Source organism: Diabrotica undecimpunctata, chromosome 3, assembly GCF_040954645.1.
Source record: "Diabrotica undecimpunctata isolate CICGRU chromosome 3, icDiaUnde3, whole genome shotgun sequence".
In the NCBI taxonomy this organism is placed as follows: domain Eukaryota; kingdom Metazoa; phylum Arthropoda; class Insecta; order Coleoptera; family Chrysomelidae; genus Diabrotica; species Diabrotica undecimpunctata.
In genome coordinates, this window is record NC_092805.1 from 99,193,059 (window position 1) to 99,214,174 (window position 21,116).

The 21,116-nt window shown below is 34.0% G+C and overlaps 1 protein-coding gene across 9 annotated transcripts in view; it reads right to left on the reverse strand.

The window, feature by feature from the left end:
* The window catches only part of dnc (phosphodiesterase dunce), a 760,818-nt gene that overhangs the window by 253,929 nt on the left and 485,773 nt on the right, over nt 1–21,116 (reverse strand). The gene's annotated exons all lie outside the window — the stretch shown is intronic.

A 21,116-nucleotide genomic window follows, 5' to 3' on the forward strand; every position in this document is an offset into this window, starting at 1 on the left:
CAATAAATTAAAAAGGAAAAGACAGTTAAGATTTGATTTCACGTATAGTGTGTCTGTGTATCTGCTTATACATATTTCGGCCTAATAGGCCTCTTCAGAACGGCTTTCACAGTCGCTCTGAACGTGAAAATAAATCTATTCTGTCTGAAGCAACTCTAACATGGCTTCGAATGGACGCAAATAGCGACATCTGATATAAAATCCGTAAACTAATTTTCGAAACCAAATTCAGATTTTTGCTTTAATCTGTGCCTTCTAAGAATTGCAAGTTGATAAAGGTGTTATTAGAGACATGGGGAATCTAAAATTTGCATTCTACAACATATCTCCTTAACTAAGCAAAAATCCTTAGCGAATTGGTTTCTAGTACTCGTACAGAGTAAATCGGAATAAAAAGGAAAAGACAGTTAAGATTTGATTTCACGTATTGTGCGTCTGTGTATCCGCTTATACGTATTTCAGCCTAATAGGCCTCTTCAGAAAGGCTTTCACAGTCGCTCTGAACGTGAAAATAAATCTATTCTGTTTTAGGAAGCAACTCTAACATGGCTTCGAATGGACGCAAATAGTGACATCTGATATAAAATCCGTAAAATCTGAATTTGGTTTCGAAAATTAGTGATACTTTTATACAAACAAATGATACTTTTTATGGGCGTGTGTAACATGAAACAATTTGTTCGAGGTAAACCTATTTCAGAAAATATTTTGTCTGCGCTATTCCCAAAGGATTAATATTAGACTTTGATATTTATCAAGGGAAAAATACATTTCTACAGAATGATGATGATTTTAAGAACTTAGGTGTTGGTCCATTCGCAGTTATTAAGGTAAGTCCGGGAGAAACGGACCACCGGGAGAGATGGACCAGTCCATTATTTCCGAACTCTGACGCTCGAGCCCTACCATCGTTGGTTGTGAGTATGCTTCAGTTACAGTAAAGACATGCTGTTAGTTGTGTGGTATTGTTGTTAATATTTGTCGAGAAAAACGTCATTGTCTGTTTTGGTAAGTCCAAAAGTTTTTTAACGTAGTAACATAGTTTTAGTTTTCAGTTTAAGTTAACGTGATATCGACGTAGGATTCTTGAAGCGATGTCAATAAACATGTAGGTAGTAACCTAACCTAAAACGGCCGCCATGTGTACCTTAAAAATGCGAATTATGAGGTGGTCCATTTCATCCGAACTTTTGGGAGAGATGGACCAGTACGTTTTGGTAGAGATGGGTCACGTATTTTAATACGGGAGAGATGGACCAGTACCAACGTTTTTAAATGTTACTTTTATTAAAACGACTTATAGTGTAATTACTAACTAAGTAGCTGGTATTTTTCTGTTTCAGAAAAATGCCAACTAACTACGTAAGAAAGGATACCAGTAGAGGGGCGTGGACGGAAGAAGCGGTTAATGCGGTGAAAAAAAAAGAAATGGGTGTCAATGCTGTTGCTTAAGCCTGTCAAATTCCTAAGACCACTCTTAAAAAAAGGATTAAAAAACAAAAGTTTACGAAGGATAGCTTAGGGTTTTCCTCCATTTTAGGAAGAGTAAATAAACAAAAAATTGTAGGCCACATAAAAAAGATACAAGCTCATGGGTTTACTCCTTGCAGGGATTCAGTGAAAAGCATGGCGTTTGAACTTGCTGAAGAGCTAAAACTACCTCACAAATTCAACAAGAAAACTAGAAAAGCTGGTTATGATTGGCTAAACTCTTTTCTTTTAAGAAATCCTACTCTTACTATTAGAAAATCAGAAGGTATATCTGTATCCCGTGCTAAGGGAATGAACACGAGATATGTGGAAGAGTACTTTAAGTTACTCGAAAGTGTTATTTTGGAAAACAATTTGGTTGAAAAGCCTGGGCACATTTTTAACATGGACGAAACCGGGCTTCAACTAAACAACAAGCCAGAAAATGTTGTTGCCATTAAAGGTTCCAAAAATGTAACTTCCATTACGTCAGAGGAAAAGGGTGAAACCGTTTCTGTTTTAGCTTGTGCTAGCGCTGAAGGTACATTTCTTTCCCCATACTGCAGAATGAAGGGCAAGAACTTGAAAGTTGAGTTCATGGACTGGATGCCGCCTGGCTCAGTTGTAAAAATGTCACAAAAATCTTCTTATGTCACTAGTGAAAATTTTCAGCATTGGTTAAAAAGTCATTTCCAACCTAGAAAACCAGCCGGGAAAGTACTTTTCTTACTTGATGGTCACACTTCACACACCAGTTCCTTGGAAGTCCTAGTGTACACGGAGCAAGAAGGAATCATTTTGATGAGCATTCCACCCCATACTTCGCACTGGCTGCAACCTTTGGACCGATTCTCTTTTAAATCACTTAAGTCCTACTTTTATAGTGCTTGTAATTATTTCGTTACAAATAATCCATCCAGAAATATCAGTCGTCTGCAGTTTGGAAAACTTCTAAACTCTGCATGGACCAAAGCTGCAGGTGTACAAAACCGTGTGAGTGGATTTCAAGCTTGTAGAATAGTCTTTCTAGATATGTCTGTAATACCAGCCTAGGCCTACCTAGAGCCCGATTCCTCCTGTGCAGTGCCCATTGTCCAAATATTGTGGCACACTCTCGCTAGTGCACCAACCGACGAGGTTGATCCTGTTGCCTCCAATACAGAACTTATCGGCCAACACGTCAATGCTGTAACTAGTGTGCCAACAAGTGACACTGTTGATTCTTCTGTCTCCTGTGCAGTACCAAGAACTCAATTTGCTATTCTTGCTAGTATCCTCAGTACTTCTAGTTGCCTTACACCGTCAAAAATGACTCCTTGTAAACTTGTCACTTCTCTCATGCAGAAAGTAACCGTTAAGAGATGTTTGACGACTGTTTCAAAAGTATTAAATTCAGCTCAGAAGACTACTGTTGTAAAAAGGAAGGTAGTTGAGCAAGCAATGAAAGACGAACAAAAAGAAAAAGTAACAAGATCAACTGAGAAAAAATATTGAATTAAAAAAGAAGTTTCTCAAGCCAAAAAAGGAACCATCTGGCAAAGTGACACAGTTTGAAAGTTCAGACTCAGAAAGCTATCATTCTGCAGATCTAGTCCAAGATGACGGTATGTCAGTAGAAGAATGGGATGAAGATGAATGTGTGGGATGTGAAGAGGCTTACAATGGAACTACAAAAAAAGAAGACTAAGGAAAGTGTATACAGTGTTATCGGTGGTTTCATGAAGGTTGCTCTAGATTTGAAGTAAAATGTAACTTTTGCGGTACCAGGGAAATAATGTCATAAAAAGAAAAGTTTCCCATTACTAGGAAGATTGTGGTCAAGAAAGCAAAAGAATAGACTTGTTTGTTTTATTTGGATATTGTAACATTTATTATTATGTAAAATATACATATTTTTTACTTTATACTTTGTATAAAGTATAAGGTTTGTAGTCATTGATCCTACTTTTTACCCCTGGTCCATCTTCCCCAAGCTACTGGAAAAAATTTATAACTTTTTTTTTAAATTAAAATTTCGCTAAATTATTTTGCGGTAACTACTTGATCGATTGTGCTGGAGTTTTGGGTAGTGTTTTTTTTATACTAAAAAGATTGTCTGTGTAAATGTTGAAGGTTCTACGTGGCTTTTAAATAAATCGAAAAATTTTGCAATAGTAAGAACTAGTTTATTAATTTGAAATTAATTTATCTTCAATTTAATTGAAATTTAATTGCAAAAGTTTTTTGTTTTTACCAAATTTTTCTAAAGCACATAGCTAGCGAGATATAGCAAAGAAGAGAAGAAAAAAATTGAATTCTTTCATTTTTTTTCAGTTGTTTAATAAAAAATTTAGCCCACCTTTTGAAGTGTTCTTATAGTAAAATAATCATTTCTAATAATATTTCGAAGCGATTAAATCAAGAAAATAGTACCATATACGATTTAACCAACCCAAAACAGATACCGCCTGGTCTATACCTGGATTTAAACATACGACTCCCGCACCCTCTATAGAGAAAATTCATTAATTCCAGATACCTAGAGTATTATAAAAACTGAGATCTGTGGAGAATTTTTTCCTACTATCGGACCCTAGGTCTGTAAAAACAACAGACTGGAATATTTTCAAAGAAATCCTACAAGGAAAAATACACCTAAAAATCTCACGAAAACAACCACAAGGTATAGAAATAGCTCTAGAATCAACAACAAATACACGAAGCTGCATGGGAATCTACAAAACATAACTTTAAACGAAAATGTTTCATGTTTCCAACATGACTTAGAAAATCTGACACCTAACCCAGATAGTGATTACTGATTATGGAAGGGCACAAATAAGCTAAAGTGGCCACAAAACCAAATCCTATTTATCAGAACAGAAGATTTAAAATAGTTCAAGACAGATCAGCGAAAAACACTTAGAAATAGAAAGATACTTAGAAAAGGTATCTCAGCTGCTAACAAATAGGGCAAATGAAGATAACGACATCTATGAAATATTTAGACAGTCCTAGTCAAATGAACCATCCACCCAAATAAATGGACAACTCCTAACGAAGTAAAAGATCTAATAAAAAACCTCACTAAAAAGAAGTCGCCTAGACATGATCTGAGATTACATTTACCTTTACATGAGATTACATTTTACCGACCCATCAGCCTATTACTATTTATGTCCAAAGTCGCAAAGAAAGTCACTACAAGTAGACTGATCATTGATACATAGAACAACAATATTATACCTAATCATTAGTTCGGTTTTCGCCAAAAATCAAGTGCATAGAGTGGTAGAAAAGTTTGATTTTGTCTGCCTTCCAGGAAAAAAGCTTTTGCAATGCCATTTTTCTGGATGTTGGTCAAGCATTTGACAAGGTCTGGCATCCACGATTACTATTCAAACTGAAAAAAGTAGTCTCTCAACCGCTATACAGGATATTAATATCATACCTCGAAGATGGACTATTTTATACAGGATACGAAGAAAGAGTGTCAACATAAATGCGGGGGACCACAAAGCAGCGTGTTGGGACCAATTCTCTACACAATATTTATAGCTAATTTCTCAACCGGAGATTAATCTACAATCGTGACATTCCCACATGGCACTGCAATTCTAGTCAAAAATCCAGATCTTATAAAAGCAGCTAAAATATAACAACAAAATATACATTTAATTAAAATATAGGCTAAGAAATGAAAGAAAAAGATCAACGAAGCAAAATCAGTTAACTTGGCATTGATTAAATGTCACAAAGATACACCAAATACCCTAATTAATAAAAAGAACATTCCTAAACATGATACTGTAAAATATCTTGGATTACACCCTGACAAGAGGATAACTTGGAGGACACACATCTGGATGAAGAGGAAGCAATTAGAAAAAAAATTAAAAAAAAACACTACTGGTTATTCGGCCATAAATCCACCTTATCATTAGGTAACAAAATATTAGTGTACAAAGCAATCATTCGTCCCATCTAGACATACGGGATTAAACTGTATGGAACTGCAGCAGATAGCAACATAGTCATACTAGAGCGATTTCAATCTAAGGGAAAACTTCATTTACAGGGATTTGAAGATCGAAACATTGAAACAAATGATCGTTAAAAGCAATGATAAATATTTTAAAGAACTGGAAAAACATCCCAACAAGTTAGCAGTAAATTTATTGGACATTTCCACACAACTAAATAGATTAAACCTTAGTACTCCTCTTAACTTACCATTTAGAAAATAAGATGTCTTACTCTTGCTTACATATTATGTTCGTTTAACAAAAATGCTTAGTTTTACTTCTTGTGTAACGGATTGTATTTAAAAAAAAAAAGGTTTGTAATAACTTTCAGCATATTTTAACGAGGTGAGTAGCTGAGTTTGTTTAAGGTTTGGTTAGGTTAAGTTAGAAAAAAAAACATTTAGACCCCAATCATTTTTATTCCAGCATATCGTCCATTTTTATGTTCTACCCCAGACAAAAGCATGTGGCGGCAGGTTGCTTTTAGAATTGAAAACGATTTTTTATTGTCGATACCGATAAGTCATATCACAAAAATTTTTGCTGACTCCTAATCACCATCGTCAACTTTACACAAATTTATAATTAAATCTACGACGAATCAAGAGAATATTAAACCATAAACTACAAAGACGAATAGACATTATAGGAAGCGCTATTCTTATACTAATTCGTATAACGTATGGTCCTAAAGTTTTGGGAAAAATTTCACCTGGTCTGATTGAGAAGCAAAATGCATTTAACAAAGAAGGCCATGGAATTGAAATGTCATCAGTTATTGACATTTAATAAACAAAGCAGAATATTTTGGTTTGTGCTCTGCAAAATGTATTATAAAATTGATCTTCGTCGAGGTGTTTATAATATGGTTGGGCGAATGTCGAAACGAGATATTGTTAATATTTATCGAGATCAAAACATAAACAAATCGACAATTTATCGCACAATCAGAGAATGTGAAGAAGGGATACCATGTGTTAACTTGCGTAAAAGTAGCCGACCGCGAATTTTGACCCAATAAGAGAGGCAAGACTGATTCAAGCAGCTAAGAACAAAATTGGGGTCTCACAGCGAAAACTGGCCAGAAGATTTCATGTTGGAAAGACTACAGTATACAGGAACCTATCGAGTAACAATATTATCTACCGGAAAAGAAGGAAAGCTCCAAAATACACAGAGGATCAATTAGAGAGAATTCCGAGATGTTGCCGCGCGTTAAGGCGAGTGCATTTCGTCAACAAGTTGATCGTGATGGAAGATGAAAAATATTTTACTTTGTCCAACTCTGAGATGAAAGGTAACGATGGGTTTTACACGAACGATTACGGAAATGTACCTGATGAAATAAAATTCAGAAGTAAGAAAAACTTTGAGGACAAAATTTTGGTATGGTGTGCAATTTCTGAGGCTGGCTTTATCTGACAGCCCTACATTGGTGTTGTTCGAGGCGAAGCCTTAAACGCAAATATTTATATTTAAAGATGTCTCTCTAAATTGCTTCAGTTTGTGAACACACATCATGCAAATGATCAAATAGTCTTTTGGCCAGATCTTGCTTCATGTCATTACGCGAGGATCACAAGGGACTGGTACGAAACTAACAACATTACCTTTGTACCGAAAGCAGACAATCCCCCCAACCTACCTCAGGCTCGTCCAATTGAAGAGTTCTGGGCAATATTAAGTCGGAAAGTCTATAATAACAGATGGGAAGCTCAAAATCAGGAACAGTTAAGACGCCACATATATACAAAAATTAGAGAAATTGACACCGAGGTCGTCCAAAGGATGATGCAACGTGTCAGGGGAATTATTAGGCAAATCGAAAATAATGGTCCCTTGTCTGTCATTTGAATTTTGATTTATAATAAGGATAGTTAAGTTAAATTGTTGAATAATTTAATAAAAATATAAGATTATTGCGGTCAGAGTTATATGCTTTTGAAATTTTTCTCAAAACTTTAGGACCATGCGTTATTAAGGGACCCAATTCCCATATGTCGTTCTCCAAATATACATAATTAATTGGTTAATCATAAAAGATAGAAAAAACCATAAAATGAAATGAAACCGATTAAAAGTAAGAAACAAAAAGAAATCAAAAAGATCGTTACACCAAAAGGAATAACGACTCATTTAATAATCCTTATGATTGGAAGCAGTCTAAAATATTCATAAAAATATGACCTCGGCAGCTTCTTTAATGTCAAATAGACCATAGTGCAACAACTATTTAAGTTTTTTTTCTTTCTTTTTTCTCCTTTTCGACGTCCTGTGTTTTCTTCATGGTTCAGCAGTAGCACTTAAGACGACAATGACCAACATTCGTTCCATCTCGTAGGCGAGATGGAATGAAAGTTGCATAGTATATACAAGTATAATACACGTACCTTACTTTTATCGGGAACAACGGAATAATTCCCTTGTTAGAAAAATAAGTGTTTATTTATTTAAATTCGCATATGAACTGATATAATTATTGTGTCGCTGATTTGTCGCTGATCGGGATCGCCCAACCTCCTGCCCAACCCTTCAACCTCGACAATTATGTACGTATTATGTTTCAACGATGTGCTAAATTTGTTAACGAGTACATTAAAAAAGCTTTCCCCTCACACCTGCCTGAAGATGTCTTAATAACTCTAGCATCAACATCACATCGGTCATCCAGGCGATCGAGGTTTGTTTGTGAGTTTTTCTTCGGCAATTTAAGGTAACTGATCATATTGATTCCTTTTAACACGGTCTGTTCATTATTTTCTTCTGTTATTTGCCCATCGTACTACGTCTTAGATGTCACATATCTCTATGACTTCTTCATTATTTTTGCGGTCATAAAGAGTGTATCCTGCTTGTTCTTTTTAAAGCGCCATCTCCTTTCGAAGGGTGACGATCCAAATGGCAATTGTAGCTTTAAAAACTGATGCACAAAAGATTTCTGCGGATGACTGGTCAAACCATCTCCTCAGGTCTTTCTGCCACGAGTTCTGGCGTCTTCCAACTAATCTTTTGCCCTGCACTTTACCTTCCAATATGATTCGGAGTAATTCATATCTTTTACCTCTCAACACATGACCCAAGTATTGAATTTTATATTGTGTATATTGTTCTCTAGACTGATAGAAGACATATATAATTATTATAGATTTAGATCGGGATACAGCACTAACGACCACTTACTAGTGATAAAGAACCTGATAGAGAAGTGTAGAATACAACAAACCATTGGCATTGATATTTATCGACTACGAGAAACTATTCGTTAAAAGCGAATGTTAAAAGCATGTTAAAAGTTAAATGTTAAAAGGTAAAAGTTAAAAATGTTAAAAGCATTATTATAATGCCGAATAGACCATATCTACCAAAATAACACAGCTAGGGTAAGACTATCTGAACAAAAAACAAATAAATTCAGTATACAGCGAGAAGTACGACAAGGAGACAAATGACTAATCTGGTGCTAAATCGAAATATTGCTGTTGATGGAAGGGATATTATGCAGACTACATCGTTAAATACTTAAGACATGAAATTCGGTTGCGCAGAGATAACCAGACTTGTGAGCTCCCACGTCGCATAGGATTATCCTGGACAGCGGTATCCTTGGTAAATTAAACTATGTATTTAAATCCGATCTACCCATATGCCTCAAAAGGAAAATCTTTGACCAATGTGTGTTACCTGTACTCACGTATGAAGCGGAAATATTTACACTCACAAAAAAAGTAGTTAATAAGATTCTCGTGACTCAGATGGCTACGGAGCGCCAGAAGTTGGATGTCTCTCTGAGAGACCTAATTCCAAACGAAGAAATACGTCGTAGAACAAAAACAACAAACGCCACCAAAAAAATCGTCTCGTTAAAATAAAATTGGGCAGGACACCTCACCAGATTATTAGACAACCAATGGACAAAACGTATTTTAGAGTGAAGACCAAGGCAAGAAGCAATACGCAGCAGAAGACGCCCACCAACTAGATGGACTGACGACCTAAAGCGTGTTAGCAATAACTGGATGCAAGCCGCACAAGACAGAGACAGAAGGAAAGAGCCGAGGGAGTCCTATGTCTAGCACTGATGATATTATATTTATATTTATTTGCATCCAACCATTTCCGTGGTTTTTAACAATGTCCTCGTTGTTGTGTTTTCCGCTCTGGTCTCTATTGCTTAGGTCATGATCAGTCTTATGCATGTATTATAGATTTTTACTTCACTCCTGGTGCTCGTATATTTATTTATCCAAAATATATCCCTAAAGTATCCTGATATTAGTAATGTCTTTGTTGTTTGGGATCTTACATTGTCTTTTAGATTTCTATCAACCGTTATATTTACGCCTCAGTATTTGAATACCATTACTTGTTCTACGCTCTAATTCTAGATTGTGAGTTTACATCTTTTTGGTTCTCTAGACACTGTGAGGGCCTTTGTCTTCTTTAGAGATACTTTAATGTTGAATTTATTTCATGTTTTATCGAACTGATACAGGAGTCTTTGTAAGTTATCCTCATCTGACATATTGATTGCCTCGTTCTTATAACATACTATTTTGATTTTCTTGTTCTTCATTCTGTATTCCATTTCGAATTGTTTTACCTTATTTATAATTTCATCCATTATGATATTAAATAAATTTGTTAACTTGTTTGTGGAAAATGTATTAATAACATCAGATACGCGGGCAACACAGTGGTATTCGCTGACAGGTATGAAGCCTTCAGGACTTTATTAGAATCACAGAAGTAAGTGAAGAGATATGATCGTTCCCTAAACCACTAGAAAGAGTAAAAACATACCTACCTTGGTACGAACGTTAATGACAATTAGGACCATTTCCTAGAAATCAAATGTACGACAAAGAAAGCAAGATCGGCATTTCAAAAAATGGCTAAACTATTTAAGTGTCATGGTTTGCCAATTTCCATAAAAATCAGGTTACTAAGATGTTATATCTTTCCTATATGGTTGTACGGAGTTAAGTTGTGGACTCTCACATACGCTAGCTGCAAGAAAATTGAGGCTTTCGAAATGTGGCATTATCGTCGAATCTTGAAGATATCTTATACCGACCACGTTACTAATCAGGACATTTTATTAAGAATACATAAAAATAAAAGAGCTGTTAGTCAGAATAAAGACAGCCAAAATCAAATACCTCGATCACTTCGCGAGGAACAGCGAAAGTTGGGTTTATCATCATCATCATCTAGCCTTCATTTATCACGTCCACTGCTGGACATAGGCCTCCCTCAAACTCCTCCATTCTTTGCGATTTTGTGCTCTTTGTTGCCATTTTTTTTTGTGATACGCCTGATGTTTTCAGCCCAACGTGTAGGTGGTCTTCCTCTACTACGTTTGTCTGCTCTTGGCCTCCAATGTGTAATTTTACTCGTCCATCGTGAGTCATGCATTCTCGCTACATCGCCTGCTCAATTCCATTTAAGTTCCGCTATGCGTTCCACAACATCTGCAATACTCGTCCTTCTTCGCAGATCTTCGTTTCTTATTGGGTCCCGCAACGTCACTCCCAGCATAGATCGTTCCATTCGTCTCTGTGCCACTCTCAATTTCGAAGCCGTAGTCTTGGTTAGAGTCATAGTTTCCGCCCCATCGGTCATGACCGGTAATACGCATTGGTCAAATACTTTTCTTTTGAGGCTAATTGGTATGTTGGCCCTAAGTGTGTCTCGCAGTTTTACAAAGGCTGCCCACGCTAAAGTCATTCGTCTTTGGATTTCGCATGTTTGGTTATCTCTGCCAATTCTTATTTCGTGACCCAAATACGTATATTTTTCCACCACTTTGTTTTGAATAGTTAAATGGTTATTGGGGACCATATTTGTCATAAACTTAGTTTTGGACAAATTCATTCTCCACTTCGGTCCACTTTCGAACATGCAAAGTCCAATTCATTTAACATATCTGTGGCTTCTCCTAAATAATCTGTGATAAGGACAATGTCATCTGCGAAACGGAGATGGTAAAGTTGGGTTACTGCAATTAATTATGCAAGGAAAAGGAGAACGTGGACCAAGAAGGCTAAGACTTTCCTGGGTAAAAATTCTACGTACCTGGTTTAACACAACAACCATAAATCTTTTCAGAGCAGCAGTGTACAAAATACAGATTGCCATGATGTTCGTTAACATTCGAAATGGATAGGCACTACAAAAAGAAGACCTTGATTCAACTACTTTTAATATTTTAAAATGAATGCGTCTCTTTTGTAACAGGAGTGTTATATTAATTAGTCTATCATTATCGAAGACCTTAGTTAAGTTAAAAACCTTTAAAAGCTGTCTTATTAAACTCTATGGTATTTTCTACTATTTGGCGAATTATAAATGATGACCTTTTTTTTCTGAAACCTTGTTCTTCACAGATTCCTGTGACATTACTTCCTTGGCTAGAATTTTGGTGAACCGTGTTAGTACCGCTTTCATCAATTTAATACCTCGGTATTTTTGTGGTTTACTTTTTTCTTTTTCTCATTTTTTTAAAGATTGGTATCAATATGGTTTTTTTTAGTTCAATTATTTTGTTGAAGGGGATATCCAGTTTTGTTAATAATGTATTACTCCCATATTTTATCTAGAATCTCATTGGATAATTCATCGATGTCTGGTACCTTTACCAAATTTACATGTTGGTTGGGGTTCTCGTCCTTATGGTGTGTTACCGTGGTATTTTCAGTTGCACTATAGAGATTGTCGATATATTGTTTTTTTTTCTTCTAATGTGCTTCATGTGTGTTCTATGTACTCATTTATCGTTTTTTTTTCTAGCTCCTTCTAGTAAATTTCATAATTTCTTGTGGCTTCCGTATAATTCGTGTTCCATATCGCTCGAAAATGTTTGCCAATGTTCTTTTTGATTAATATTTTTTAACTTATTATGTGAATTAATGCTTTGTATTTTGTTTTCCTTCTTTACTATTGATTCTTCTTTCGAGTGCCTCCCCTGTTGTCCTTGGTAAATTGACGCTTATGACTCGTATTTTTGTTTTTTGCAATTAAAGGTTGTGATTGGTTCCACAGTTTGATGAGACTAGGGGTGTTACATCCTTTATACTTGATGGATGCAAATTGTTGTTCGTGGGTATGTAGTCTATTATTGATTTTTGTCATAGTATAGTTTCAAATGTTTATTTATATTTTAGTTTATGTGAGTAGAAGGTATTGTTGATTCGAGTTTATTTTGTGCACAAAGTTGTATCATTCTTATTCACCATTCTTATTTATTCGTCCTTCGTTGCAGCGGTCCTTAAATCCCAGTAAAACTTGATCGCGTTAATTTTTGCGATAAAATTCCCTAAAGTTATTATTTCTTCCACTTTGGATATGTCCTCTAATGCTGTTTGTAAGTTCCGATAAAAGGTATCTCGGTCTTAGATTTTCTCGTATCGGGTGCATATATGTTAATTAAATGTGTCGGTTCTCACTTGTGTAATTTGATCGTCCCTTTTAATAGTCTGCCATTAATATATTTTCGTGTTTCTAATCTGGTTTCCAAATCTTTCATGTAGTATTATGACAACATCTGATGCTGCTCGCCCGTTTTATCCTTGTCACTGTATATTCGCTGTTTTAATATTTGCTGTTATCTTTACCTGTCTTTTCGTTGTTGAATCTGTTGGTGAATAATGTTTCATTTCATCATAAAATTCTTACTACTTTAGGTTTTCGTATTCGTTTAACCCTTGTTCTCGCCGGGTCATCGTTATATAATCCAGATTAATCCAAGGCTTTACCATTGGTTCTAGGAGCTCCCTTTTCTTTTACCACAAGCAGGCTGCTAGCTTCGTTTGCCATCCTCCCCTTTTATCTGGGCTTGGGACAGTAGCAATAAAATATAATTTTCAATTAAATATACAGTTGACAAAAACTCATGACAAGACTGTGTATAGATTATTAATGAAAATATATTTAAAGTATTAAAACTACTTTCTATAGCTAATAGTCCAGATTAAGTATCTAACATATTAAGGAAAATCTAGTTTAATTAAATATGTTTTTACTAAAAAAGTCAAGCTTTAATTTACGAAAATTTGGCGAATTATTTTCTCCATAAAATGGTGAATTCGCATAAGATTATAAACATAAAGTTTTTAATTTTCATACAACTTGTTAACTGTCAGACACTGCCGAGCATAGCATTAGGGCGACCCTTAATTGGCAGAAAAACTTTTCTCGGTTTTAATATAGTACAGTAGTATATAGTTATAGCATAGTATAGTAGTACAAACATACTAACTGCTTATTTGCAAAATAGTGTTTGTTGTTTTAAGTTTATTGAAAGTAATGAAAATGACAGAGACAAAGTGGCAATAGCAGCGTATGATAAAAGTGATCTATAATCACCTATTTTTAACTTGTAAATAAGAGAAATACTTAAGAATAAATTCCCAAAAATATTCAGAAGTTAATATTATTGCATAAATGTTTGTCAACCGGAACATTGTAAGGTTAATAGTTAACAAAAAAGTTAAGTTAGGATAAAAAGCAGCTTTTTTACAAGTTAAATAGACATTGTCTATTATTAAGTTAAAGGAGGTATACATCCATCAAAAATAATTGACGTAAGATGCCTCAACTACGCAGATGTAGGTAGCGACAATAGCGTAGTATTATGTTAAATAAGAATCATCATGAAATATTTCACACCCAAGAGAGCGATTTTAACACAAATAAAAATCAAAGTCGAAGGACTAAATACGGAATGCACCGAATACTTATCCAAAAAAAGAATATCGGAGAAAATTGCTGGGAATAAAATATGAGAAAACGTAATATCGAGGTAAGCTGAGACAAGTGAAGACAAAATGCAAAGAAAAGAAGAATGCCTTCTTATAATACAGAACACAACAAGCATACAACCACTATAAACAAAACATAAATAAAACAAATACTTTAGTTACGACAAATAAGGAACACGACTTCTATAGAACACAAGAAATATGGAGAATGATCAGAGGACCAACAATAGGGATAAACGAACTAATAAAAACGAAGCACATTCAGCAGGAAACATGGATAGACTACTTTGGCTCCCTGTTTGCTAAAGCTGACAATAATGAACCACCAACATCAGAGGTGACCATAAACAAAGAAATAAATATTAAGAAGGAAGAGATAAAGGAAGCATTAGGGATATTAAAAAATAGAAAATATCCAGGAGAGGACAGAATACCGAACAAACTCCTAAAGTACGAAGGACCAGATCTGATCAAACAAGTATTAAAACTAATCCAAAACATAATAAAACAAAACAGAATTCCTCAAGAATGAGGATCAAGTATCCTAATACCTCTCTTCGAAAAGGGTGACAAATCGGACCCATAAAATTACAGAGGAATTAAATTATTAAACAACACTAAAATTAAGAATCAAAGTGATAACATATAAACTAAATTATAACACTAGCAGAAGAATAACAAGGTTTTAGGTAGGGAAGATCATGCACCGACGCTATATTTATAATCTATTTATTTATATTATATATCTAGTTTTGTGGACCCTAAGAGAGCATTTGATTGGGTCAAAATAAAGGACTTATCCACTTATTGTGCGCAAGAGAGATACCTCTAGGAATAATCAAAATGATCGAAAATATTTAACAATAACGTATATGATGGAACGACAACTTACTGTAGGCACATTGAAAAATAGGCAGAGTCATGTCTACATAGAAAAAAGAAGAAGAAAGATAACTACAATAAAAGACTAAAGAAAAATGAAAAAATGAAATTAAAATGAAATGAAAAACGAGTGGACACTAACTAAACAGTAAAAAAGACTGGAACAATCATATCCATAGAGTGGCGGATACAAAAGTTGTTAAAGTAGCAAGAGACAAATTACTATGTGATAGAAGAAGTTTCGGCCGACCGTGTATGAGATGGTACGACAATTTTCCATCGAAGCAACAATCAGGCAATGAACAAGCACAATTTCTTATATAAAAAAAGGAGAATAAGAAGAAGATTTTGTCCATTAGTTAGTTAAAGAAAACTGGAATAAATCTATTTCCCCATCGGATTCCCAGGTTGATATGCTTTAGCTGTTCATTCATTCTCATCCCTGATTTTTTCTTAATGCAGATAAAAACTTTAATCAGATCTATACAAATACAGGCAGGTTTGTTATATTTCAATGCTTTCTCACTAACTTGTCTGGCTATGAATACAGTATTTATAATGGATCTATTGTGTATAAAGCCTTATTGCTTTTTACTAATTATTTATTTTCCATTAATCTTCTTGGCAAATATTCATGTTACTAGTTTTTGTGATGAGCAAGGTCATTGTACGTGAATTGGTAGGATTTTTACTATTTACTCTTTTGTGTATTGTTATGGTAATTCTGGTCCTTTATTGGTATAATACATGCTTGTTATTTAAAATTTAATTACAAAGGAATCTTATGTTTTCAATTATGGTTCCATACCGTATTTTAACAGTTCATTTGATACGTCCTAGACTAGTGAATAAAAATATCACCAGACATAGAATAGGAGCTATATGGAGCGTAAAGAAAATTTCTTTTATTGAAACTTATTTTGCGTTCGATATAGCTCAGTTTCCATGTCTTTGGTGACGCTTTTATTATATTATGTATTAGATTAAGGGAGATCTTAGTTAGGCAAACCTGCGTTGTGTAATAATTAGAGTCCAATTAAAAGATTCATTCTCTACAGTCTTAAAAAAAAAATAGTTAAACAGGAAAAATTAAAAAAGTAGCTTCCTCTATACGAAAGGAAATACATTGCGTAAGAAAGTCTTAGGCAAGATGTGAAAATAGAAAATCCATGAAAGGTTTACGAGATGCTATGTATGGTATGTACTTTTGTATGCATGAGAAATTTGGACTTTGAAACTCGGTACTACGAATTGAGGCATTTATAATGTTGCATTCAGGAATACTCAAAAATACCAGCACAAACAACCAGAAACGAAGAAATTCCTCATATTAAGATCAACATAGGTATATATAGGTATCTATAAATGTGGGTAAAGCAAATAGAGTGGCAGAATGCCTTAATAACACTAAATGGCTAAATAGACACATTAACACTGAGATTAAATCAAGAATTTTTAAAGCCAGTGTAAGACCAATAATGACAAATGCCTCATAAATAAGACCTGACACAGCCAAAACGCAAAGGCTACTGGAACCGCTACAGATGAGAGTACTAAAAAGAATTACAGGAAATACGCTGAGAGATCGAAAGAGAAGTAAAGACATTAGAAGAACATGTAACATACAGTGTATAAATGAATGAATACAAAATAGAAAAAAAGAATGGAATAACCACATAAGAAGAATGGAGGAGACCCGTGTCGTCAAAACAGCAAGAGATACGGTACCAATCGGCAGAAGAAGTATCGAAAGACCATGCAAAATATAGTATGGCAACCTTCCCTAGAGGTATTAATCCGCCAATGAACAAGTAAAATTGCTAATAAAGATGAAGAATATAAAGAAGAAGAAAAAGAAGATAAATGTGAGTGTATGTATATGTATATAATATGCATAAATAGCAGTAAAGCTGAGATTGATATAAAATGACTCACGTAAAGACTGGTTACAGAAAATATATATTGATAAAAATCGATTAAACGCAATTATATTTATTATTACAAGGGATCAGCATTTAAAAATCTTCTTTTTATTTTTTCGGTGTTTCCAAATTTTTCTTTTAAAATCAGCTGTGGATTAAGTCACTCTCTTCGTTGTTTATAGCCTAAATTAGCTATTTTACGCATCTTAATATATTCTAACAGCACACGAATCTATTCATCATCATGATTACGGTGCTACCGCCCTTAGAGGGCCTCGACCTTCTTAAGCTTTTTAAACAATGCTGCTCTGTCCCTAGCTTGGGTTTTCCAATTGTTATCTTCTCACCATCCTGTATTAACCCGTATGCCCGCCTCAGCTTGATCTACCTTGTCTTCTCATAGTTACCGGTTACGCTATTAGAATCTTTTTACACACATCGCAAGTTTTGAAAAAAATATAAACATTTCTTGCTTTTTAAGTACAAAATTTTGATATACATTGATGAATTTAATTTAATAATAAAATTTCTGTTGGTACCATGCTAGTCATCGATCTACGGCTAATCAAATGTTTTTAGTTTACAATTGTTCATAAAATTGTAGATTTTTGCAAAAATAGAAAGTAAAGCTCGAATATAAATATTTAATTATTCTTGAAGCTTTAAGACGACTTATGTCAATAATTAAACTTAAAATTTATTGCCTTCATGCAATGTTACATGTATGTCAGTTTATTCTACCATGCTTTTAGATTCATGCAGAATGGACGGAATCATCGGTGAACTTTATAATTAATCATTTACCCACCGAATAAAAAAACAATTAATTAACATTTTTTAATGAACATATTGTCTTCAAGTTTTCGGCCATGTCGTTTTTTCATGACAGATTATGGAGTATAACAACTAATGTATTATTAATCGCTGTATACCAAGTATTTACCAAAGCCAGGGCAGATTCTCACTAGCTAGAAAGATTTACGTATGGTATGAATAGGTGAAACATTAATATTAATCAATTCTTAGTAACATTTCGATTGGGAGACTATCTGATCGTCGATAACTCGGTTGATATTGGGATAATTATGTGAAACTGAAGACGTGGGTTTAAGATTGGCAAATCTATTGTTATTTTTCGATTGTCTTGTTTTGTTGTTTATCCCTTAATTATTTTTTGATTATGATAAAAAGCATTTAGTAATAAAGTTTTGAATACATTGAGGAAAACTTCAGTACTGTGATACATTTTTTGTGCAATTTTCTACCTCTTACGTATAATTTTTTTTATAGACCTTTATATATTATATCTATTTATGTACAGAGAAATATATAAGAAGCACTAAGTGGCCTGCAGTGATCGTTAGCAATGAAATAAGTGTCAACTATAGATGTTTTTGGCAAATTTAATCATTTATGAGTGACAATTGATAAAAAAATTTCTTGTATTTTAAAGAGCATTTTAAAAAAGTTTAATTTATACAAAAACTTTGTTTTGACTAACTCTTTAAATAATGCAACATCCATTTCGGACTAGTCTTCTATTAACTAATATAAGTAATTAGAACATAGTTGTAATAACAAATCAAAGAACAATATTCAAGTTTTTTAGTTTCTACCTGATCTTGATCTGAATGAAAATTATGTCAACTATATGGCCGTGAAACGTGATATCTTGATAATCAACGGGCAGTCAAGCGATCTAAAAGAAAGTTGAAATTTTTATAATTCGTTGTAATCATGTCAACCCCCTAAAGTAAGTTTTCTGACCTATAAGAGAGACAAGGTCCAGGAAATAAAAGGAGAAGAAAAGAAAGTTGCCATGCAAGCTTTTGAACTCCAGCGGTACCTCCAGGGCACTAAAGTTTATACCTGTGATAGAACTGTGATAAAACCAATAGTAATGTATGGCAGTGAATATTAAGTAATAAACACAACAGAAGAAACCGCTTTGGATGTCTGGGAAATACGTTTACTGAGAACGATATTCGGTTGAGTTTAACTGGAAGAAAACGAGTGAAAAATACAAATGAACTCTGACGTTAAGGAATCGCATGGGAAGCCAGAGATAAGCAAGATTGTTAAAAATAAGTTGTTAAAATGAGTAGGTAGAAAAAGTGGGTGAACACAAAAAAGTTGTTATATGCATGTAAAGGTGATCTAAAAAGACCATTTTAAATATCGGAAATGCGCAATCCATGATGATCCTGACAGACATTATGGACTGTAAAACGAACTTACCCTAAATATTATCATACTATCAAAAATTACACGAAAAACTAGATAAAGGGGTTACTGGTCCTAAGGCCAGACTGTCAATAGACCTCGGAAATAGTAATACAACATTTCATGCAAAACTGGTAACAATAAATTTTTGTGCTACGAAGACCTAAATTTACAACTTATGGATATCCGTAACAGCTTGTAGCTCTTAGAAGTCCCTTGAACTACTGACAGAGCACAACAAATTAAATTTTTATGAGTGCCAGATCATAAATAAATTGTTGGTAATGGTTTTGCTTTTGGATTATATTACAAACGAAATAGTTTTACACAGAATTAAAAGAGACAGAGAACTTTTGATCACCATTAAAAGAAAAAAGACAGCATATCTGAGGCACATACTTACAAACGATAAATACGAGTTGTCAGAGCTAATTATAAAGGGTAAAATCGGAGGAAAATAGGGGTTATGGGTTAACAGTGTTAGATGATAAATATTGTGGCTAAAAAACATTAGGGTCTGGACTGGGTTAAACACACAGACACTTTTAAGAAAATTAGAAGATAGAGTTTGCAATGGTTATAGACAAACTTTATTAGTGCAGTCGTCACTAGAAGAACAATGGTTTTGCTGATAGTTTTGCTACTGAAAAAGCTAATACTCATTCTACTGAACCAAAACGGTATACTAAAAATCCTCCACTCTTGTGAAGAATATCCAAAAATCAGAAAAGCAACCTACTGGAAAAATATTATAGTCCAAAGGACTTCAAAAAGGTTATTACAAATTACTGCTTGCTGCGCAAAAATACTAGAGTTCCTACTCGACACTACTAACATCTACATATCTCTAAAACGGGTAAACTGGACAGAGCAACGTGCAGATTTTACGAAAATGCAGAGAAAACGGCCGAATACATTCGGAATACAGCTGTTCCTGTAGAAAAATTTAAACACAATAATATCTGAAGTAGGTGTATCAGAATTTAATCGGGTAACAAATGTATATACGAGACCAAACGACGTCTTTTGAAATTTAAAGTTAAGTAGGACTATGTGCCCATAAAGTTTTAGTTTTCGTATGTTCGCCAAATCTACATCTACAAGAGCTAAAAATTTATCATAAAAAGTATTAGGAAATATTAATAATAGTGTAATATATTGAGGAGAACATCTAAATGGATCACTTAAAAACCAGGAAGACGAATTATTCATAATTACTTAAAGAGGCTCTGAAACTATTTTCTTTTGACATATTTTGGTTAAATATTGTATTTGTATGGGAATAAACCAAAATTAATTCTGTAAAAATGACATTGGTTTTGACATTTTGATCTCCAATCCGGAAATCGTTTTCAAAAAAGAATATTATAAAACAAGGAGTTATTTAAACCTGTAGTTGTTTATTAATTGGCGCTTTCTTTTAGCCACTTTGACAGGTAAAATTCTCAGGAAGAGGTTGTACCCTCGGATTTGTATTGTTAATTGTAAGTGATGTATCTTTTTTTCTTTTGTTATTGGTAACTAGGGTTTACTACTTTCTGTTGATGAGTTTGCTACACAGTTTTCTTCATTACGTAAGATGAGTGTTGCTTCTTTGATTTTTCTCTTTTTGCAGACTGTTTCTTTTGTAACTAGTGATGCATCTTTCCATTGTACTCTGTTTATACTAATACTTAGTGTTCTCTCTCATATAGAAATTGTTGCATTCTTAGGTAATTATTAGATGCAGTTCTTTGATTACTCCTGTTTGTGGTTTGATTTGGCTTTGGACCTTGTTTTGTATTATTCTTTTTTAGAAACGATCCGGATTGCAGACCGAAACTTTAAAACAAATGTAAAATGTAATTTTTATTACA